This window comes from Fukomys damarensis, unplaced genomic scaffold (assembly GCF_012274545.1).
Source record: "Fukomys damarensis isolate Sample0158 unplaced genomic scaffold, DMR_v1.0_HiC HiC_scaffold_8, whole genome shotgun sequence".
In the NCBI taxonomy this organism is placed as follows: domain Eukaryota; kingdom Metazoa; phylum Chordata; class Mammalia; order Rodentia; family Bathyergidae; genus Fukomys; species Fukomys damarensis.
This window is the reverse complement of record NW_022900920.1, coordinates 18,146,707-18,170,919: the sequence shown is the minus strand read 5'-3', so window position 1 is coordinate 18,170,919 and position 24,213 is coordinate 18,146,707. Positions and strand designations below refer to the sequence as shown.

Here is a 24,213-nt window from a genome sequence, read left to right as displayed (position 1 = left end):
AGGGTGACTTAATTGCTCTTCTTGAGGAGTTCATGAGATTCCAGAAGCATCATTTTTAGGTTATTTGTGTATTTGGTGACAGCTGACCCTGGCCACTCTTAAAAGTAATAATAAAATCAGGTGTGGTGGTGCACACCTGTCATCCCAGCACTGGGGAGGTTGAGGCAGGAGGATCACTACAAGTTTGAGGCCAGCCTGAGATCAAGGCCAGCCTGAACTGCATAGCAAAACCTGGTCTCAAAAAACAAAAGTAATAAAATAAGGGGTGGGGATGTATCTCAGAGATAAAGCATTTGCCTAGCATATGCAAGGCTCTAAATTCAATCACAGTTGTATTTATCATTTTATATGGACACTTGTTATAAGCTCAGGCCTTCCGGGCTGGGGATGTAGCTCAGTGGTAGCAGGCTTATCTAGTATTTGTGAGGATCTGGGTTCACTCTCAGTACTGAATGAATGAATGAAATTCAGGCCCTGGATTTGGATTGGCTGTTTCCTCCTAATTAGATTCAGGTTAGATATTTTTCTTAGGACTACTGTGTGGGGCTGTTGTGTCCCCAGTATGTTATATCAGGAGCTACCTGGACTTGAACTGTCCCTACATTGGTGATGTTAAGCTTGATCACTTGGCTAAAATTATGTTTACCAGATTTCTCCTTTAGAAAGATACTTTTTATTCTCTGAATGGATAAGTAAGCTGTGAGGTAATTTTTTTTTCCTTTTTTGGTACCAGGGATCGAACTGGGGACTTGCGCTTTCAAGGCAGACAGTGGCACCACTGAGCTAAATCCCCGGCCCAGGTAATTTTTTTCTTGACTTTTAAAGCTTTTTAATCTGCTTCACATCAGTCCATCTGGTTCATTTCCGCTCCTTTACTAACAAGCCTGCTTCAACTTCTCTGCCTTCTCTTTGCATGTGATGAGCAAGGTGGATCGAATTTTTTTTTTTTTAATACTGGGGATCAAACTCGGGACGTACTGCTTCTGAGGCAGGCGGTGGCACCACTGAGCTAAATCCGCAGCTTGATGGTTCATTGAACTTTAAACTTCACATTGTCTTTGTTCTTCTGTATCTCTACAGATTGGGTGTCCTTCCACCTGGCTATGAGCAGGAAATCCTTTATTCTCTCCATTTTTCAAGGCATGGCAACAAGGAGCTCAGAGGGCGAGGACCTCTCTACAGGCAGTGGCGAGAAGTGAGAACAATGGAAAAGAAGCGAGGTAATCTCTTAAATTCATTGAAATACTCTTTTCCTCACATTATTTCCCTAATGAGGCCGGGCATGGTGGTGCACGCCCGTAATCCCAGCACTCGGGAGGCTGAGGCAGGAGGATCACTGTGAGTTCAAGACCAGCCTGGGCTACATAGTGAGTTCCAGGTCAGTCTCAACTACACAGTGAGACCCTGTCTCAAAAAAACCAAAAAAAAAAAAAAAAACAAAAAACAAAAAACAAACATTATTTCCGCTACTGGGTTTAGTTTTTAGTGATGAGTCTTGCCTGAATCCACCATGACTAACGATTATAAAAGTTTCTTTTCCACCAACCCTTTTAATATCCTTTTATTACTAGTCAGTGATCATAAGAGCAATCAGGTTTATTTATTTGTATTTGGGGAGGGGATTACAACCAATTTCTAGTGAAAATGATCTACCACTGAGCTACAATGAGAAGCCTTTAAAAATGCTTTGAAGCCAAGGCAGGAAGATTGCTGCAAGTTTGAGGCCAACCTGAGCTACATAGTGAGTTCATAACCAGCCTGAACTACATAGCGAGACCCTGTCTCAAACAAACAAATTTTATATTTTGTTTTTGTTTTTCTTTTTTTTTGAGACAGGGTCTCACTATGTAGTTGAGATTGACCTGGAACTCACTATGTAGCCCAGGCTGGTCTCAAACTCACAGTGATCCTCCTGCCTCAGCCTCCGGAGGGCTGGGATTACAGGCATGCACCACCATGCCCGGCCTACAAATTTTATATTTTGATACAGGCTTTCACTAAGTTACCCAGGCTGACCTTGGATTTGCTTTTTGGGGGGATGGGGTGAGGTTTCTTATCTTTTTTTTTTTTTTCTGCGACCGCCCCCCCATGTAACTCAGGCTGACCTCAAATGCATGCAATTCTCCTGCCTCAGCCTCTAGAGTGCTGGGGTTACAGACACGCACCACAACACCCAGCTGGCCTTGAATCTGTGATCCTTCTACCTCAGCCTCCAGAGTGTCTGGGATTATAGGCATGTGCCACCATACCTGGCTAAAATTTTTAATTTTAAATCTTACTTTCATTCTTTATTTTCCCTGAACATTTTAAAGTCCTGGACTACTCTTTTTCTTCTGGGTTTTATTCTGGGTAATAAGAATTTTCCTTGTTAGTTTGTCATTCTCTGGTAAGCAATCTGATTGTTCTCAAGAAATGAAAGACTAGATTTGAAAAGGAAATGAAACTGTAAAAACAAAAAATATAATTGTTTGAGCAATTTTAAAAGATAGAGGGCAGGGGATTTAGCTCAGCGGTGCTGCCACCTGGCTTGCAAGCCCAAGGTCTGGAGTTAGATCCCCAGTACAAAAACAAAACAAAACCAAAAGACTAGCCAGGCATGGTAGCAGTTACCCAGCACTCAGGAGGCTGAGGCCGAGCAGGATTGCTGAAGGTTTCAGGCCAGTCTGGGCTGCCTAGCGAGACTCTATCTCATAGAAACAGCAAAATAAAAGATAGATTAAACTCACATTTAACAAAAATATTGAGAAAGCGAGTAAACTGAAAGATCTAAGGAAATAACCCCACCAACATCACAGAGGGAAAGAAGGGAAATATGAGAAAGGTCTGCAACATGGGCGAAAGAATATTAAAATCTGATATACATCAAATTGAAGACCAGGAGGGAACAGCAAAAGAGAAAAGAGAACTGTGTGTGGTGGCGCACTCCCATATCCCAGCACTTAGGAGGCTGAGGCAGGAAGATTGCCACAAGTTCAAGACCAGCCTGGGCTACATCGTGAGTCCAAGGCCAGCCTGAACTGCAGAGTGAGCACTGTGTCAAAAAATAAAACAAAAAGAATAAGACGCAGTGTGGTGGTCCAGCCGTCACAACACGAACATGCGTGTGTCGGGGAGTGAGGATTGAGAAAGGAAAGAACACTCGAGCCTGAGTGGAGACCAAGAGAAGTCTGATTTATTTCTCAGAAACAGCTCCTTTCATAGGTTCACATCAACAGGAAGCACCAAGCAACTATTTGTATCTTTTATGCAAAGATCAGATTTTCTGATTCTTTGCAAAGAACATCAGATCTTTGGCTGTCTCCTTGAGTTTCTCCCATTGCAGCAACAAGTTTAACAAGCAGAGTCCTAGAATGTTACAGATTGTATCAATGCCTTGAGTGTAGAGGTGAAGAAGTTTCCTTTTACATGACAAACTCCTAGAGGGCCATGGCCCGGCTCCCACAAGGCAGTATAGCTGAAGAAAGGTGTTGGGGATTTTCCAAGGTGTGAAAGACATACATGTTTAGAGATAGGTATATTAATTTGCTAGTACCTTCCTAACAAAGTATCCCAGAGGAAGTTATTTAAAAAACTAAACTTTATTTATTTATTTATTTTACAATTCTAGGGCTGGGGATTTAGCTCAATGGTTCTGGTGCCTGCCCCATAAGCACAAGGACCCGAGTTCGATCCCCAGTACCAAAAAAACAAAAAAATAAAACATTAATTATTTTTTTACAATTCTAGAGGCTAGAAGTGTGAGATCAAGGTGCCAACAGAGTTGGTTTCTCCTAACCATCTACTTGGCTTGCAGAGAGCTGTTTTTTCTCCTTATGTCTTTGATAGTCTTTCCTCTGTGTATATGTGTTCTAATCTGCCCTTTGTACAAAAACACCAGTCAGATTGGATTAGGACTCACCCTGCTAACGTCATTTAACTTCATTTCCCCATTAAAGACCCCGTCCCGGTCTCCAAACACAGCCACCTCCTGAGGTACTGAACTGCAACATAGGAATCGGTGGGGAGACGCAGTTCAGCCGTAACGACAGTGTTACCAGGTAGCCTGCTTCTTTCTGAAAGTGGCTCGCCAACTAAACATGGGTTGCTCACCTCTCCCTTTGGAGTTGGATTCCAAGTATTTCTGGTTGTGAACAAAGAGCTAAACAAAACGAGCAAGAAGCAGGGACAAAGTGTATTTCAGAAAGTAAAAGTGAAGAAGAGTGGGGGAGAAACTGGCCTTGCAGGGTGAGCTTGGGCCAAGTTAAAAAAGGAAAAAGGAAAAAAAAAAAAAAAAGATCACCCTGGAGAGAGTACGGCGGTTATGATAGGAGGTTCTTCTTGGCCTCGGTGTCCTTTCATACTCTCCAAATCTCAAGGAAATCTACAAGAACTTCTATCTATGAGTCCCGAGAGGTGGTGCTGGGATCCCACGCCTCAAGCTGATGTCAGGTCTAGGCCATCCTGTAGAGAACTTGCTCAAGTTTTTCAGGAGAAGCCCATATGTGGGGTTTTGGGAACTATTCTGCACACATGTTCCAGGGTCTTTGTAATTAACAGGTCATGCCTACTTTCCCAGCCAGTTTTGCCATGCCCTAGTTTCCTATCTCATTAGGAAAACACAATGTATACTAGATATGTTAGAAAGAAATCTGCACCTCAACACAATATAATGAAATTGCTGGCCGGGCGTGGTGACACATGCCTGTATCCCAGCACTCAGGAGGCTGAGGCAGGAGGATCAGCATAAGTTTGAGGCCAGCCTGGGCTACATAGTGAGTTCAAGGCCAGCCTGAACTGTATAGTGAGACCCTGTCTCAAAAGAATAAAAAGAAGAAAGAAAAAAAAAAAAACCAAGAAAAAGAAATTGCTGAACACCAGAGAGAAAGGTCTTCAAAGACCTTAAAGTAAAGCTACACCTCCGTTAACAGTTAAATGACTCTCATCACCTATATCTCAAACACTCAGATTGTATTTGTGATTTGCTTCTGTGTCACAGCTCCATTCTGTGTCCTCTTATAAGACTCTGCCTTTCACTCCATCCAGATTGAGCCAGTACTGTGTTCTGAACGCTCCACATCTTTTCTCATGTGTCAGATGCCCTCCATCCTCAAAGCCAGCCTCTAAACACTGTCCAAGGTCAGCCCCAGGCCTCTCCTCTCCAGGAGGTCTTGAGATGTTTTCCTTCTTGGAACATATATAGCTCTGGCTTAGTCTGGAGCCTGTGACATGTGTGACCTTCTATTCACCAGCCGCAGAGGGTTGCTGGCCAAGGTCATCAGGTAGAAGCAGGCTGTAAATATCTCTTACACAGACCAAAAGCTGAGCATCCATTTTGGTTTCAGCACTTCTTCAGAAAACAGATATGGGGCTGTGGGTAGCTCAGTGGTGACGTGCTCGCCTGGCGTTCATGAGGTCCCGGTTCTAATCCCCAGAACCATAAATAAAAACCAGATGTGTGTGGGGGAAGCCAATGCTGCCAAAGGGGTCTGGGTAGAGTGTCAGTGTGGGAGACGGGGTCGGCTTGTCTTCCTGGCATGGGAAGGGAAAGTGCAGTTCACGGTTTTGCCTGGGGTCCCAAAGCCAGGCATCTGGAGTGCCGACAAACTTGTCCCTGCTTCCTGTGACGCTAGTGCCCACACTCATCCTGGCTGAGGCCTGGCATCTGAGAGTTTAATTCCTCACGTGGATATGTTTGGTCTCCTCAGTGAGGCAGGCACTGTAGTGGGCCTCTAAATCTCATTGCAGACACTTCGTCCTTGTGCTGGGCGGGTGCTCTGCGGATAACTGATAAGCGGTCGACTCTGGGTTCTGGAGAGCTTTGTACTCTGGAGCCTCCTGTGGGCTCTGACCTGCTGGAGGGATTACACTCAGGCTATACCTCTGCGGCTGCCCCCACTGGTGCCATCTTTTACGGGGGAAACAGCAGGCTCCTTCCTCATGGGTTTCCTTCCTTTCAATACCTTCCTGACCCATCAGTCAAGGGATCTTTTTGGAGAGATAGAAATCAATCTACTCCATTGCTTGTAGGAGCTAAATAGAACTCTTTCCTCTATAAAATAACCAGCCCCAGGTATTTTGGGGGGTTCATTTTAGAGATACATAATGATAACATTCATCGTAGAGAATTTACACCTGTACATATTATCTTGCTTCATTTTCCCCCGTTCTCCTTCTCTTCCTTCAACCCCCCCTTCCCCTTCTTATTTATAAAAGCTTTCTTTCCATTTTTTTCTTCTATTCTTTTTTTTCTCATCCCATCTTTCCTTTTCCCCTGCTCCCCCCTTGTTCTCCTGCTCATTTGAACATTTTCTTCCCATCTCCCACTATCCATTACACATTTTGGTCCTCATTTACACTCTTGGTTTCTCACATCAAAGAAACAATGTGATATTTGAACATGTGTCCGATTTATTTCACTTAAGAGTATGGTCTCAAGGTGCATTCATTTAGCTAGAAGTGTCATAGAAGGGATAAGATCAGAGCAGAAATTAATGCAATGGAAACTAACAGAACAATACAAAGAATCAAGGACTCCAAGCGTTGCTTCTCTGAAAGATTAAATAGGATTGACAAACCTTTAGCCAGCCTTATCAAAAAAAAAGGAAAGAAAAGACTCAAATCCATGCAAGTAGGAATGAAAAGGTGAAATCACAACAGATCCTGCAGAGATCCAGAAGATCATCAGTACCTACTTTGAGAACCTGGACTCTGATAAAATGGAAAACACACAAGAATGGACAGATTCCAGATACCTAGATTCCTGAAGTACCAAACTGAACGAAGAAGATATAAAAATTCTAAATAAGCTAATATTAATCAAGAAAATTGAAGATACAATTAAAAACCTACCAACAAAGAAAAGCCCAGGTCCTGACAGATCCATTGTTGAATCTACCTGGAATTTAGAGGAAACCTAATGCCACTCCTTCTCAAACTCCTTCCCCAAATTGAAAGGGAAGCAAACTAGACGTTCTATTTGACCCAGCCATTCCCCTTCTTTTTATCTTCCCAGAAGAGTTATATATAAAGTGATATATAAACACCAAGGTCACCCAAGATTTAGCTATGACAAACTGTGCCACTATGAACCTAAAAATCTCACCAACCACTGCAGTCCGCTGTGCCCACTGCTCTGTTCCATTAGTACATTTTTCTGTGGTGGCCCCCGGGGTACCAGTAATCACTGTGCACCTGTAGATTAGAGCTGCCCCTCCCACACTGTGAGACAGGGCTTAGGGAGAAAGTGCTGCTTGCCATCTCTTTCTTCTGCACTGAGGTCTCTCTCTTCACTCTCCTCCTGGCCTTCACTTCTCACTTCGGATCTTTTCTGCGTCCTGGGGACCCACTTTGCTCCTTCTTCCCTTCCTAACGCTGTATCCCAGAGTCTGGGAACCAAATCTCAGAGAGGCTGTTTCTTTGCTGTTCACCACTCTACCATCTCCCTGGAAGTCCTCAAAGTTGTCCTAATGCAGACTCAGGTGTGGAAGAGTGCAGGGGGTCTTTCAGCACACTGGAGATGTAAAGAATGTGGTCAAAGGTCTGGAACTCACAGCAGGATCCCATGCGTGCCCATATCAGGGGGCTGACGGGTCTATGATGAGGTATTTTGTTATTGTAACAGAAAATGGACTCATAGCAACTCTCTTTCCATCGCTCTGTTTATTGGTGTTAATGAAATGCTCAATTTTTTGTACTTGCTTATTTATATCAATCCTGTAAAGAAGAATTTAAGCTCTGCAAGGACGGAGACTCAGTCTCATCCTATTGTCCATTGTGTCTCTAGCTTCCAGAACAGTAGCTGGTGTATTCAGCAGCATTCATAATTCCTGGTGGAAGTCATGTCAGGTACTGTCTGACATGGGCCCCTGGACCCTTTAGCACAACCCTTTTCTTGTGTTCCAAGGGAATCCAAAGTTCAGCAGAATCACTAGAGCTGTATGTCTGACTCCATCCAGCTCAGTCTACAACCAGAACTTCCGTGGCCCTGGGAGCCAAAAGGACTTGAAATGCAGAGCTAGCAACAGTTTACCTCCATAAATTGGACTCCCTATTGCTCCTGATATTAACTCTGGTTTCAGGCACCTCCACTTCAATTAAGACTTGGCACATTTCAAAATACCTTTGAACAGCAGGACATGGATTGAATTTGAGGTGCTGGGAAACCAAACGGAAAATATAATAGTAAAACCACTGGTCCTTTTATATTGTACTCAAAAGCTTGAACAAACAATGATCACACCTCCTTTAATGCTCCATTCTGTTCCAAATTAGTCTGGAGAAAGTATAGTAAGTTGCACTGTTTTTAACTTACCCCTTAGGCATGCATGTCGGTTCTGGCCCACACTGCTATGGATTTTTTTCCTTTATTGTCTGTTGCTTTAATAGTTCTCCTTTGACCAATAAATGGTGTAGAAGTATATTGTTTAATTCCAAATATTTGGAGTCTTTCCAGATACCTATTTTGTTATTAAATTATATTTTAATATTACTGTATCATGGATCATACTTTCTATAATAGTAGTCATTTTACATTTATTGAGACAGTATATTATCGATTTCAGGGAATGTATAATGTACCTATCTAATTTTCTTGTTTCTTTGATACCCCCAGCTCAAATTTCAACCAGCGATACTTTAACAACCCTTTTTCCTTATTACGTTACCCTTTTCAGATTTTTCTTCACAGTACACTCTTCAGAGTGTGTTTCCAATGACAAATCTAGTTCTGTGATTCCTTCCTTCACACTGCTATTGATTTGAAGATCCAGTTTGCCTCAGAGGCATTGTTTGTACATGGTGTGGGTCAAGTTTACAGGATCTGTAAATGCTGCAAGTGTGTTTGAATTATTCCAATGGTTGTTCACATGCATTTTTAAATATAAAATCTCCGAATAAATATGTAATTATAGATTTTAAATATTTCCCTTTGACATATAAATTACGGTATACTCATTCAGTGAAATATTGCTCAGTCATTCAGATAGAAGGTGGAAGAATCGATCCGCATTAATATGACATATGCCCAAGATTACTGCTAAGTGAAAACAGTGAGTTGAAGAACATTAAATATAGCATTGTTCTGTGCTCAGGTGTATGTCAGTGTATTTTTGTTGTAAACATGGAATATTTCTGGGGAAAAACCTTAAGTCCACTCCGAAAGCAGAATACTATTATAATAAATGCCATGACATGTCAGGTGCTTGTTTTCTGCCAGTGTGTTTCATATGTTTTCATTTAATCTCCACAATAACCCTAAGAGGCTTCACAGGTTAGGAAATTGAGACCAGAAGAAGCAAAGTAGCAGGTCATGGTGGTGCACACCTGTAACCCCAGCACTTGGGAGGCTGAGGCAGGAGGATGGCCATGAGTTTGAGACCAGCCTGGGCTGCACAGTGAGTTTAAGATCTGCCTGAACTACATAGTGAGACCTAGTCTCAAAAAGAAAAAGAAAAAGAAGGAGGAGGTGGAGGAGGAGAAGGAGAAGCATCAGCAAAGTATTTCAACTTATGTCCTATAGTGTTTGAGGGGTTTTTTGTTTCTGTTTGATAGGGCTCAACTTCAGAGCCATGGGCAAGTTCTCTACAACTGAGCTCTGTCCTCAGCCTGGGTCTATATTTTTAACCTCAAAAAAGAAAATAACGCTAAATCTTCCCTGCTTCTGTGATTTCAAAATTGAGAAGAGCAGTGGAAATGTTCACCTTCTATTACGGTAGTAAATGAGAACCCAGGCTGTGTCTTTTGGCCGGGTGCCCTTCGTCCCACAGCCTTGTGTGGAGAAGGTGGTTAGGAAGCCACTGGCTCATGTGCAGAGCTCAGAAGCACAGAGAAGCGGAAAGGGCTGGTGGGAGGGCCTCAGGAGTCATGGCTGTGGGCCCTACTTGTGTGACCTGACTGGCCAGAAAAATTCAAAAGTAGACAAAACTACAATCTTTTATTCAGTTGCACCTGGATAAATTCATTATTATTAAACTCTCACTGTGATGCCAGATCTCACATAAATATTCTTTTGATATCCACAGCAACCCATGAGCTTAATTGCCCCCATTTTAATAGCAAAGAACTTGGTACTTAGTGAAATTAAGTAACTAAAGTCCCACAGACCACTGCACCTTTAGGGCTTATGTGAACACAGGTTTGCCTGACCTCTACTAACACTGACTGTGGGCATGCTGATGGCACACCTTCAGCCCCACTTCTTCAGCATCCTTCACCCAAATAGGGAAGCATAGAAAAAAAGGAACAAGTACAGGCTTTGCGACTCAACTTTAAGAAGAGCCTCTGTCCAGCTCCCAAGTCATTTCCACACCGGAGGAGTCTTCAGTGATGTATTATTCCCAAGCAGTTCACACCAGGGCCACCTCCGCATGGATCCCTGAAACTGCTCTGAAAAGCACCCCTGTGACCTGCAGCCAAGACCTTGTAGGATCGATTGCTATGCCCTGAAGGTTCCCTGGAAGCTCCTCTGCCTTTGTGAACTGACTATTCTGACACCCACTGAAGCCTGATTCTAATTTCAAGGACCCATTGCCCACTTTAAAGATGGAGTTTGGAAATACAAAGAAAATCACATTTGGGAGGGCCCAAAGGGTTCCTCTATCTCTCATGCACAAGAAGCCTGGTGTCTTGAAAGGCAAATCCTGGGACAGTGTCTAAAGGACTTTCTGATGTTAAAATATGATGGTGAAGGGCAAAGGTGTGCCCGGCTAGTCTGCTGGCACCGTGTTCCTTGCTCTTGAATCCTGGGCCGGCTGGAGTTACACACACGCACATTCGTGCACATACCCATGTGCTCTGTTGCTTTTGGTCTTTGCCTGCTCTTTCTATTTGAAATACCCTTCCCACTTCTCTTTACAAAGCTATTATTTATTTTTGTTAGTACATGTTGGCAGTACATAATTATTACAGTCATTGTGGGGAGCTGGTATATAATACGTAATACCTCTTAATTATTTTTACTTCCCTCCTGACTATTTAATCATGGAGACTCAACTTGAGGTCACAACTTCTTCCTCCTCCTCCTCCTTCTCCTCCTTCCTCCTCTCTCCCTCTCCCTCTCTCCCCGCCCCTTCTCACCAGGGATTGAACTTGAAACATTGTGCTTGTGAGGCAGACAGCGGCACCACTGAGCTAAATCCCCAGCCCTTCTCTTGTTTGTTTTCTTTTGCACAGGTTCTCTCAGTGTAGTTCAGCCTGGCCTTGCACTCACTATGTAGTCCAGGCTGGCCTCGAACTTGCTGTGATCTTCCTGCCTCAGCCTCCTGAGTGCTGGGATTCCAGGCGTGCTCCACCATACCAGCTCCAGGTCACATCTTCTCAATCCCAAACCGATCTAATGCTTCCATAGCACGAGGCTTTATCACCATTACATGGAAAAGACCTACTGGTCCCCTGCGTTGGACCAAAAGCCTTTAAGGACCGATTGCTCAGAACCTCTGGGTCCTTTTTGGCCACAGGTGCCCGGCGGCCCAGATCCCGCACTTTCTTCAGTGGTTGTGTTCTCTGCCTGCAGGTGGAGTCTTCCTTGGGTCAGGGCCAGGCTCCCCTTGGGCAGACTCATTACGTAAGGGCCAGGGCTTGTAGGTTTGCTGCTTAGCGGAGGTTCGTCTGCAAGAAATTGTAATTGAAACAGCTTTCAGGACAGGAAAATCACTTCTAGAATTTAATTTCCAAGCTTGCTGCCTAGACCATTCAAGCTGATTACAGCAAATGGTTGGAACCCTAATGCTCCCTGTGTTGAATCCAGACGGGTATGTTTACTAGCGTGAGAAATGTCAATCCTGTCTTTGACCCGAGAAATGTCTGACATTTACTAGTTTGGACGAAAACAGAAAAATAGGGTAGTACAGCCAGGTAGATGTAAAGTGTTTGTGTGTTTGTTTGCTTTTAAAGGTAGGGAGGGAGGCCTGGCAGATCTAAACAGGGTCTCTAGGGAGACCTTTGCTGGGCAGAGGATAGTCTGCTACCGCTGTTGAGTTTAAACGTCCGGAACTTGTTCCTGCCCAGAATTTGGAGTAGTTGGTCTTCAGTACCATGGCAGTACAATGTTGGCTGACAGAGCTGCACACAGAGGGAAGGGGCAGAGCCGGGATCTGCTCTCCTGCAAAGGCCACGTGGAAGTGTGTCAAGTCAGGTAACAAGGAGAAGAATAGCCTGTACATTTACTGGCTTCTTGGCAAACATCCTAAAAACTTTACGTTTCTCATGTCACCCGATCCAATAAGTCTTTGAAGTAGCTACCTCTCTTCCCACTTTTCTGCAGATTCAGAAGATGACTTTTGTATGCTTCACAAACACCTGTACAACTTTAAACACTTTCAAACATCCTTGAAAGTTGGCTGCACAACCTGCCTGCTGGACTAGTGAGAGCTCACACCTCTGGCAGGTGCTCCCCAGGCAGCAGGGCAGGGGGACCCTTCTGACCCCAGTAAATAATTCTCCCATGCATTGCTCAACTAGTAAAGAAACAGATTCAAACTACACGAGTGACCAGCCACCTGCCTGCCCTTTCCAAGCTCTCTGAAAGTCTGTGTTGAATTATAGATGCAGTGAGTCAAGAGGGGAGCAGTAAGGTTGGCTGATGCCATGGAAGTATTTCTGGGCTTCCGTAGCCTTCCCACAGATGCTACAGACAGCAAGGAAGGAAGTTAGTCTGTCAGTCAAGGGTGCCACCTTGTGATCCTGGTGCCAGGAGAGAGAATTGAACACCCTCCTGGCCCCTGAGCCCGGCCCTGTGAGTCATCCCTCCAGCCACTGCCTTGAAGGAGGATGTGTTTGTGGAGCGCTGTAATTAGTTAATGAATTACCTCAATGATATTTCTGTAGTCATTCAACCAGCCCCGTCTTCCTGGTGGTAATTGTATTTTAGGTTATTTTTAAAGCAGTGTATCTAAATAGAGTTTACATCAGCAGGCAGCATGATTAGTAATCCTGCTATCCCTGGTATTTCAAAATTGTGCTATAAACTGCCTTGTAAGTCGTGCAAAAAAGGCTGCTCCAATAGCCAAACCATCTATGTACCCACCCAGGGGGCTTCTCTGACAGAAGCAACCAATTCTGTAAGAAGGAAAGTAATAAAAAGGAGTGGTGCTAGGGTTCCTTAACCTTGGTTGAGAACAGACTGTTTTCAGGAGGTTCTCCACCATTTTATGCAATTTGGATATAAACAAACACTTTTTTATCTTTACCTTACGAGAAAATGCTCTGATACAAATCTTGGTCTGCCTTGCTTTTCCACTTTTTCTGGTGATGTTAGAGTGATACAATTAAAACACAGACATGGCTTAATTAATACCTCCAAGCCTTTATTTCTTTGTAAAACGGGGATCATTGTAGTGACAGTAATGAGTTGACATTTTAGTGTTTATCATGTCAGGCACTATTCCAAGTGCAGCACATGTTACCTTATGACATCCTTATGATAACGCTGCTAACACTATTGTTTGGTACTGTTACTAGCTACTATTATGAACCACACTTCATGTCAGGAAACTGAGTCACGGGCAGCCAGTGACTTCACCAAGATCACTTCACAGCAAGTAATGGAGCCAGGATTCAAATCCAGGAGACTTTCTAGGACCTAGACACTAACCACTCCATTTTCCTCATAAGGTTGCAAGGCACAGTGAGCGTCGTTAAATAAATATCTTGTGCCAAGAGTAATGAAATTTGCCATGTACAGCTCTGGGAGGTGGAGGTAAGCATAAATACCTGCACACATGTGTACCATTTAAAGCTTTTAGTACATTACACTCAGGACAAGGCCACTGCAAGGTCCCATGTATGGGGCTTTAGAAGTTTCTGCATAGTATTTTATGTATGTGAACGTTTGAGTACCCCTATTAGATTATGAATTCTCTACAGGAAGGGTTAGTTTCTGCTTCCTTTTTATGCCTTCTAACTTCTTCTATGTAGCAGGAACTCAGTACCTGTTAAATAAATTAATCTATTGGTCCCATATATGAGAAAGAATTTTTAAAATGTGCTTTTTTCATAAATTTATGTAAAAGTTTCATAAAATCTCAGCTAGTTGAGAGGCTAATGCAGGAGGATCTCAACTCAGCCTGGGCAACTTAACATGACCCTATATCAAAATTAAAAACAAATTTTTTTTTTGTACCAGGGATTGAACTCGGGATCTTGCGCTTGCGAGGCAGGTGGTGGAACCACTGAGCTAAATCCCCAGCTCAAAATAAAGTTTTTAAAAGGGCTGATGCCAGGGGAGGTGGCACACATCTGTAATCTCAGAACCCTGGGAAACTGAGGCAAGAGATTCATAAGTTTGTACTTGGCCTGGGCAACTTAGTAATTTAGTGAGATCCTGTCTCAAAATAAAAAGAAATTTTAGGGCTGGGGATTTATCTCAGTGGTTCCACCACCTCCCTTGAAAGTGCAAGGTCCAGAGTTCGATCCCTGGTACCAGTAAATAAATAAATAGAAACTTTAAAATGTCTTAGTTACTTTCACATTGCGGAGACAAAATAACTGACTCTAAAGTTTAAGAAGGAAAGGTTCATTTCAGCTTGCAGTTTATCAAGGTTTCAGTCCGTATTTTAGTTCATATTCAGCTGGTTCCAAGGCAGGGCAGCATGGCAGAGGAGAGCCAGTCCATGACATGGCAGGCAGCAGGCAGCAAGCCACTTCCAAAAGCCCCACCTATGACCACTGTTTTCAGGGGGGACACCTAGATACAAGCCGTAACTAAAGGGCTGGGGATGTAGCTCAATATAAGGGCCCAGGGTTCAATCCCAGTACCACAAAAACAAAGAAAAAAACAGAAGAAAACAAAAATCCTCAATGTAAAGTTAATTTATAGCTATAAGTATATATGATATCTAGAACTACATATTTATGTCAGATATATATCAGAGAGCAAGGGGAGGAGGGGGAGGGAGAGAGAGAGATGGTGCTTCCTCTTCTTGCTTTCAGTGGAGCAAGTGCTAAACCCAGGGCATAAACTGACCCTAGTATGTAGACAGGAACCCACCAACCACATGAGGTAGCCATGAGTAAATAGTAAGTATAGTCTAGTGCCACTTACTGGCAAGACAACGTTCTGTAAGATGCTGTATTGTGCGAACATCACAGTGTCTACCTGTGCAAACATCATAGTTGTGCACCTACTCAAACAAAGACAGCTTTGATGTCACTTGGCACCATTGCATACACATTCCCACATGCCATTATGCAATGGATGAGTATAATTACGCACAAGTTGACACAGAGAATTGTTGCTGGGAAGAAACAACATAACATTAATTTCCCCCCAACACTTAGGAGCATAAAACAACAGCAAACACTTATCATTGCACACAGTCTGTTAGTCAGCTTTTCATTGTTGTGACAAAATACCTGAGGACAGTTTAAAAGAGGAAAGATTTATTTTAGCTAATGGTTTCGGAAGTTTCAGTCCGTGGCCAGCTGGCTTCATAGTTTCTGGGCCTGTGGTGAGGCAGGACATCAAGGCAGAAGGCGTGGCAGAGCAAAGCAAGCTTGCCTCACGGCAGCCTAAAGCTGGTGGGGAAGGGGACAAGATGTACCCTTCTAAGACACGCTCCCAGTGACCTATTCCCTCCAACCTCCTATAGTTTCCACCAACTCCCAACAGTCCATTCAATTATGAACCTATCAATGAATGCATTGATAAGACCAGAGACCTCATGATACAATCAATACCCAAATCCAGACCCCTGAACATTGCTATACAGGGGGCCAAGACTTCAACACCTGAGCGTTTTGGGGGTATATTTATTTTATTTGAATAAATTTTATCCCATCCCTCCTCAAGTGCCCTCCCTTCTCTATGTACAAAAGCTTTAAAGCTTTGTGTCCTCCCCACTTTTTTTTTTTGTTGTTTTTTTGAGACAGGGTCTCACTATGTATTTGAGACTGACCTGAAACTCAATGTAGCGCCTCTTTGTGTCCTCCCCACTTTTTTTTTTTGTTGTTTTTTTGAGACAGGGTCTCACTATGTATTTGAGACTGACCTGAAACTCACTATGTAGCCCAGGCTGGTCTTGAACTCACAGCGATCCTCCTGCCTCAGCCTCCCAAGCGCTGGGATTACAGGCGTGCGCCACCACTCCCAGCCTATTTTCATTTTTTTCTTGTCCCTTCCTTCCTTTCTCCCTCCCTCCTCCCTTATTCCCCTTCCCATCTGAACACTTTCTTTCCATTTCTCAACATCCATTATACATTTCAGTCCTCATTTCCACTTTCAGTTTCTCACACCAGATAAACAATGTATTTAAATACGTATGTCTGATTTGTTTCACTTAAGAGTATGGTCTCAAGGTCCATCTATTTAGCTATAAGTGTCTGAAGGTCACTCTTCTTTATGGCAGAGTAGTACTCCGTTGTATAAAAACATCTTCCCTATCAGTTTGTCCAGTTGATAGGCATTTGGGCTGTTTCCAAGATGTAGCTATTACAAACTGTGTTGCTATAAACATGGGCGTGCATGTATCACTGTGGTGTGATGCTTTTAATTCTTTTGGGAAGATACCAAGAAGTATAGCTGGGTCAAATGGAACCTCTAGTTTTTGTTGTTTTCTTTTTTTGTGGGGGGGACCTCTAGTTTTAGTTTCTTTTTTTTGTTTTGTTTTTGTTTTTCTTCCCCCTGGTACCAGGGATTTAATTTAGGACCTTGTGTTTGCCAGGCAGGCACAGAGCCACTGAGCTAAATCCCCAGCTCCCTGGTTTTAGAAATGCGAGCAACCTTCACACTGATTTCCACAGTGGTTGCACCAGTCTGCACTCCCACCAACACTGGAGAAGGGTTCCTTTCTCCCCACAGCCCCACCAACATTTGTTATTGGTTGATTTCTTGATAGCAGCCATTCTTTCTGGAGTGAGATGGAATCTCAGAGTTGTTTTAATTTGCACCTCTCAAATGACCAGTGATGTGGAACATTTTTTCATATATTTATGTGCTGTTTCTAATTATTCATCTGAGAAGTGTCTTTTTATTTCAGATGCCCTTTTTTGCATTGGGTTTTTTAATTTGGGGGGGTCTTTTTTTTTTTTTTAGCTCTTCATATATTGTAGATAATAGTCCTTTATCTGAATAGCTGGTAAAATTTGTTTTCCCACTTTGTGGGTTGTCTCTTCACTCTGTCGGCTGGGGGTACATTTTAGACCCAAACCATAACATATAGTTTCTGTGGATCAAGACTTTGGAAGCAACTTAGCTGAGTATTTTGGCTCAGTACATAATATACTCAAGAAGTCAGCTGGGTCTGCAGTCCTTGTTTTGGTTTTTTTTTTTTTTTTTGGTTTTTTTGAGACAGGGTCTCACTATGTAGTCGTGACTGACCTGGAACTCATTTTGCAGCCCAGGCTGGTCTCGAACTCACAGCGATACTCCTGCCTCAGCCTCCCCAGTGCTGGGATTACAGGGGTACGCCGCCACACCAGGCTTGTTTGTTTGTTTTTTGGTACTGAACTACATCCCATGCCCTTTAATATTTTTTTTTAATTCTGAGACAGGGTCTTATTAAATTTTTAAGTTGCCCAGACTAGGCTTAAACTTTCAATCCTCCCTAATGCTTAAAAAAAAAAAAAATAAAAGGTATTTCTGGCAGGAAAGAACCTGTAGGCTGTAATTTGGGGGGAGGGAGGTGAGAGGCTGTAGGTAGGCCTAGGAAGGGGACCAGAGCAGAGAGCAGCCCTTGAAAGATGTGAAACAGGAAGAAGGAATGTGGGCAGCTTCAGGTTCTTCCCCATCTACACTGTGGGAAGAGAAAGGGCTCAAAGCCATCTTAGAAAACACAGTCACAGGGGGCTGAGCAGGAGTGTTTGGAAAGCTATTCTCCATTACACAAAAGACATCAGTGACTGCTCTGCCACTGGTTTCTGTTAATAGGAATCCCTCCAAATAGAATTCCACAGGCATCCTAATTAAGTAGAGCTTTATTAAACACCTAGAAAGCTATATCTACATAATGAAAAGATTTAACCAGGAGCCTAAAAAAGGTTTCCCTATGGGCTCCTTCTCAAATAATTCCTCAAATTCCTACAAACAACCTCCCAACCCGTTCAGAAAACAATGTCTGGACAAAGAACTCCCTTTTGCAGTCCAGGCCCAACCACTAAGCCACTTACTGCAGACATGGGATTCCCACGCTGGGCTTGAACTCTTGAGTACGTTGGCCTGTAGGCTTTATTATTTCAGTGTCTTTGGGCCAATGTTATGTCTCACTGCCCAGGTTTACAGAGTGACCTAAGAGGCAAAAATAAATTCTGGCGCTTTCAGGAAATTGGGCTGTTTTGCTGAGGCCTGGCCTCAGATACCGTAGGGAGCTTTTACATTGCAGAAGCCCCTCAAAGCTGCATGGCCTGCGGCTCACAGCCCACCTTCTGCTGTTAGCCTGCCCAGATTTAGAAGCCTCCCTTTGACACTTTCTACTGTGTGGCTATGTGCGAATTCCTTGAGCTCTTTGTACCTCAGTTTTCTTATCTTGTTGTTTTTTTTTGTTTTGTTTTGTTTTTTGGTACCGGGGATCGAACTGAAGTCCTTGCACTTGCAAGTCAGGTGGCGGAACCACTGAGCTAAGTCCCCAGCCCTCAGTTTCCTTATCTTGGAAAGAGAGATGATAACAATAGCTCCTCCCCTATGCTGTGTGTGTGTGTGTGTGTGTGTGTGTGTGTGTGTGTGTGTGTGTGTGAGAGAGAGAGAGAGAGAGAGAGAGAGAGAGAGAGGGAGGGACGGAGGGAGAGAGGAGACTGGGGGCTTGGATGCAGAACTTTGAAGGGATCTACATTCCCACTCCCTTTTATTTTTTAGGGTTTTTTTTTGAGATAAGGTCTCTCTATGTAGTTCAGGCTGGCCTTGAACTTACTATGTATCCCAGGCTGGCCCCAAACTCCCAGCCATCCTCCCACCCCAGCCTCCCAAGTGCTGGGATTACAGGCACCAGTGTGGGAAGGCACCTAGTCTTTTTTATTTTCTTTTTTGAGACAGGGTCTTGCTAAATTGCCCAGGCAGGAACTGAACTTGCAACCCTCTTGCCTCCGCCTCCCAAAGTGCCAAAATTACAAGTGTGCCCTGCCATATCCAGCATAGTTTCTCCCTCTTAGGTTTCTGGTGAGGATTCAGTGAGTCCCATAAGGAGTAATGGCACATAGATAGTGCCATATAAGTGTTTGCTATTATTAGTAGTACTTTAGTGTCAATTAATTGATCTGCAGCTTTTCCCTCATTGAGTTATACTCACAACAAATTTTCCCTTTGAATTAGTTGTCCCAGTGATAATAAATGGAATTAATTACCTAGTTGGGCTCATGGGAGAAACCCATCCATCACCAAGCTCTGCTGCTTGTTACTCTGAAGTGTGCTTTGACTCCGTTCTACCTAGTTCTCTCCAAAATAGGTGGGCATTAAGCCCCTGAGCTTGAATCCTGGCTCTATACTCATCAGAAGCTTCTTAGCATCTCTGAGCCGCAGTGTGCTGCATTAGTTAACAATAATAATGGTACAGTTTCGTGGAGATTTGTTGAGAATTGGGTGAGACCACGCAAGTCAAATGCTCCCTCTGACCAGGAGCTCACTCTTAACGGTTATAAGTTCTTCCCCATACTGACCCAAGCCCTGTCTCCTTACAAGCTCTCCCTGTTTGTGGGATTTCTATCTTCTCATGTGAGTTCTATATTTTCCACCTTTTAGAGAGTATCAGAAAGAAAACAATACACTTTAAAAAAAAAATTAACCACAAAATCTAGTTCTGATCTCTGTGTGAAAAAGAAAGGAAAGGAAAGGAAAAGGGAAAGAACCAAATTATTGACCTCCTCTCCCATGTTAGGTTGGCAAATGAGCTCAGCACAGGCACCAGCATGGCCTTGCTGGTGGGACTTGTCTGCTATTTGCATGAACAGTGAGTTGCCACTGGCAAATGCATTTCTCTTCTTTACCATCCTAGAACGCCTGCACCTGGATTAGAGTACGGAGCCCCAGGCAGCCACCGGTTCAGTCCTAGGAGGAACAGTCTGCTTCACCAGGTTAACAGTGTGTGTGTGCACGTGCGCGCTGGGAATTGAATCCAGGACCTTTGCCTTGAGCTACATCCCCAACCCTTCTCTTAAAAGGTTTTTATTTTGAGATAGGGTCTTGCTAGGTTGCTAAATTGTCCAGGCTGGGCCCAAACATGGATCCTCCTGCCTCAGCACCCCCGCCCCCCCCAGATTGCCGAGGTTATAGGCATGCACCACCACACGCCATTCAATCCATAGGTTTTGAATAAAATGAATCTGGGAAAAAGATAGACTTCAGAAAATCCTAATAGGTTTTTCCTTGGTGTAAGAGGGTTAAGCTCCATGTTGGGACCCTCTAAAAGGACCCTAAAGCCAGGTGTGGTGGTATCTATAATCTCAACATTCTGGGAGGCTGAGATAGGAAGATCACAAGTTTGATCCCAGCCTGGGTGACTTAGAGAGACCCTGTCTCAACAAAACAAAACAAAAAACCCACAATTTTTTCTTTTAAAGGGCTGGGGATATAGCAAAGACCCTGACTTCAATCTTCAAAACCACCTAAATAAATACAATCTTGTGTTCATGGAACTTGTCCCCCCCAAAAAATTTAGATAGACCATAAACAAATACAAATAAAAACCCATGCTGAGAATAGTGGCACATGCCTGTGTTCTCAGCTAGCTGGGAGGCTGAGGCAGGAGGATTACCAACTCTGAGGCCAGCCTACAAAACTTAATGAGACCGCTTATCAAAAAATAAAATTTAGGACTGGGGGTTTAGCTCAGTGGTTCTGCTGCCTGCCTTACAAGCACAAGGACCCGAGTTCGATCTCTGGTACCAAAAAATAAAAAATTAAAAAATAAAATTTAAAAGAGGCTGGAGCTGGAGCTAGCATGTGCGAGGCCAGGGGTTAGATCCTCAGTACCACCCCTCCCCAGTCCAAACATAAATACGGTGCTAAACATTCCTTTCTACATACTAAGAAAAAAGTCCCTTTTTCTTTTTTAATGAAAAGCAATCAGATAGAACCAGTTAGGTTTTTCACTAAATAGCGACTCCCTAGTAGAAGAATGTGATCTTCAGACACAATAACCCAAAGCATCAGCAAACTGAGGAGGCTGAGTTTTCAGAGGGCCCTAAGGGAAGTCATAAAAACAGTCTTTCAAAAACTTATGCATGAAAATGTCTTTGGAGAAATGTTCTGAAAAGTTTCTTCGTTGCAATTTGAGGGAAAAAGAGTTTTGGCACAAGTGTTTTCAGGCACAAAAACAAGAGTTCACTTCCAGCAGCCAAGAAGATGTGGCACAGAAACACCAGAGCCCATGAAAGCTTTGATTCTAGAAAACTCAGTCAGTGCAACAGTGCCGGAAAGCTGGGGATGCCCTGTGTTTGTCTTCTTGCCCTTTGAGTTTCAGGTCATATACACTGACTAACACACAGTAGGTGCTCCATACATTCCAGGGTCTTGGTGGAAGAATAAGGAAAGAAGTGCTGGGGATTTAGCTCAGCAGTTCGGTGGCCTGCCTTGCAAGCACAAGGACCGGTACCAAAAAAAAAAAAAATTAAAAAAAAAAAAAAAAAAAAAAAAAAAAAAAGAATAAGGAAAGATCCAGTAACAGAGCAATAATAATGTGTCACCTTTTACAGCCAATGGTGATTTAATATTATTTTTGTTCTCATCTCATTTGTGGGCAGTGCAACTGCAGATGTTCTATTTTATAGTTTTGTGCACTGTCTGAATTATTTACAAGTATGTATTTTGAAACAGAAAGTAATAAAATTGTCTTTCCTTTAGGAAGAAGCAGTTCTCATGATCATCATCACTGCCAAGTTCTTGACACTCTTTGAAACAAGATGGTGAACTAAGTCTGCTATAGATCAGAATTCACTAAGAGAGCAAAGTGAATTAATTCCACAGTATTTATTCAACATAAGCTTATGCTAAGAATGGAACTAAGTAGGCACAGGGAATGCATATGTAATGGACACACACTTATGTCCTAAGGAGGGAGCTGCATTAAACACACTCCCACTGACAAGGGTCCAATTGCAGCTGAGACAGTGACCACAGGGAGGTGCTAGTGCCTGGAGCAACTATGACCCCTAAACTGCTCTCCTACTGGGTTGGAGCTTTGTACATCTGGTCTTGTAAAAGTGTTTCCCTTCCCAGAAGGCCCTTCCTCCTTAACTTGACTTGGATTCAGAATCCTACTCTGTCCACTTCCCACTGAAAGTCTCCCTGATTGGAGCCACCTCCCCCACCGTATCTCTGTCATCCTGATCTCACCTTAAAGATCAGGGGCTCACTGGTCATTGTATTAGCCTTGCTTCTTCAGAGAAATAGACCAATTTTATACATAGTTGGGTGGGAGAGATTTTGAGGAATTGACTCACAAAAGTGCTAGTCCAAAAATCTTCAGGATAGGGCTGGAGACCCAAGGAAGAGCCCAAAGGCAGTATTCCGGCAGATTCCTTGTTGCACAGAGGTCAGTCTTTGTGCTATTAAAGGCCTTCAGCTGATTGCATGAGGCCTAACCCTATTACAGAAGGCATTTTACTTTACTCAACATCCACAAACTTATATGTTAATCTCATCCCCCTCCCCAAATAGCCATAAAAGAAATATCCAAAATAATATTTGAATATTTGGCACAGCCAAACTGACACATAAAATTAATCCTCACTTCAGTTTTAACTCACTAGCTCGAGTCTACCATCTTGGAATGTGTGGATCAGCTCTGATATGACCTGAAACCTTCCTAATTCAAGGATTATTGGAAGGGGGTGTTCAATAAACTCCTTGAGAGTAAAAGAACAGACAGTGAGGTTTGCAAGACCCTCTGAAAGCAACTTTGCATAGTTTCTATATTTTGAGTACTTTATAAACCATAGAGGATGCAACACCAATACCTACTTAAATCCCATCATAAAAACCACCTGACAACAGAGACACCCCCCCTCAACAAAAAAACCACAACCCTGATTCTGTCTCCACCCTGAAAACAAATCTTTGGCCATATTTGACCTCCTAAGATAACAGATTCAGACTGAAATGCATGTCCATTTGACTTTGAACTTAACCCTAGCCAGTGAAGAAACGACAAAAAAAATGACACAAAAGAATGTCATGTCCTAGAGAGAAATCCCTAACTCATATCACTGACCATCACTCTATGGCAATTTTCTCCCAAGCCTATTCTTAATGCATTCAACAAACTGCTAATCTTATTCCTATCTACAGTCATGTTTAAAACAACCCCCTAGAGGTAAACCAGACTCAAAAGAGGGGCCTAATGGTTTCGCAGACATTTCATATTCCAAGCTCAAATTTGCAATGCTAAACCTAGAATTTAATCTCCAGGCTTTTCTCTTAGTTTCAGAGCTGACTGCTGCTTAGGCAGGAAGAGGAGGAGAGGCTTGGATGAAAAATCCCAGGCAACTGGAACAGAGGCTAAACACCTCAGGCTATTTTTCAATGCCCCTATCCCTGTCTTTGTGTACCCCACAATTACCTGGTGGCTTTGTTTTATTCCCTCTTCCCCATCTATAAAAATCCTTTTTATTCCTCTTCAGTCTCAGAAAAAATGGGCAAAGGATAGGTACAGACTGTTCACAGGAAGTTCCAAATGTCTTTTAAGCACATGAAAAGATGTCCATTTATACTCATGATAATGGAAATGCAAATTAACAGCACAAAAGGAAGATATCAGATTGGCAAAGATCAGGCTGTCAGCTAGTGTGGCCCAGTAAAATCATGGGGCACATGCACTCTGAGCACTGTTGGTGGAGGGATGGCCTTCCCTAATCAACTTGGAGAGGAATTTAGCAAACTTTTACGTTATTTTATCTTTTTGCTATAAAGTGGGTTTATTGGTAATAGCCTTATGAAATTTATTCCAAAATATTTGAGGTTACAAACTTTAGGGTCTTTGAGATATGCAGGATACTTATATGTGACTGGCATTAACCCCATTATTTGAGCTCTCTTAATTGCTTTTGAAATTTCTTTCTGTCTCTTCCCACAAGGACCTGTTATATGTCTCCCATGAAAGCATCCAGTATAGAGCTGGGTGTGGTGGTGCACGCCTGTAATCCCAGCACTTGGGAGGCTGAGGCAGGAGGATCGCTGTGAGTTTGAGACCAGCCTGGGCTACATAGTGAGTTCCAGGTTAGTCTCAACTATACAGTGAGACCCTGTCTCAAAAAACCGAAAGCATCCAGTATAGAGAGAAATAAAATGGGACAAAAGCTGCACATTTTTATAATCTA

General features: G+C 43.1%; 1 long non-coding RNA gene across 2 annotated transcripts; it reads left to right on the top strand.

Moving 5' to 3' along the window:
* Positions 1-763: 763 nt before the first annotated feature.
* Positions 764-24,068, top strand: LOC117285303. Of its 2 annotated transcripts, XR_004516281.1 has the most exons (4): positions 764-800; positions 1,081-1,220; positions 19,893-19,971; positions 21,740-24,068. It is a non-coding gene; the product is annotated as an uncharacterized LOC117285303 (long non-coding RNA). The 2 variants fall into 2 exon arrangements; XR_004516280.1 differs by lacking the exon at positions 21,740-24,068 and having other exon boundaries at positions 19,893-20,036.
* The last annotated feature ends 145 nt before the right edge of the window (positions 24,069-24,213 follow it).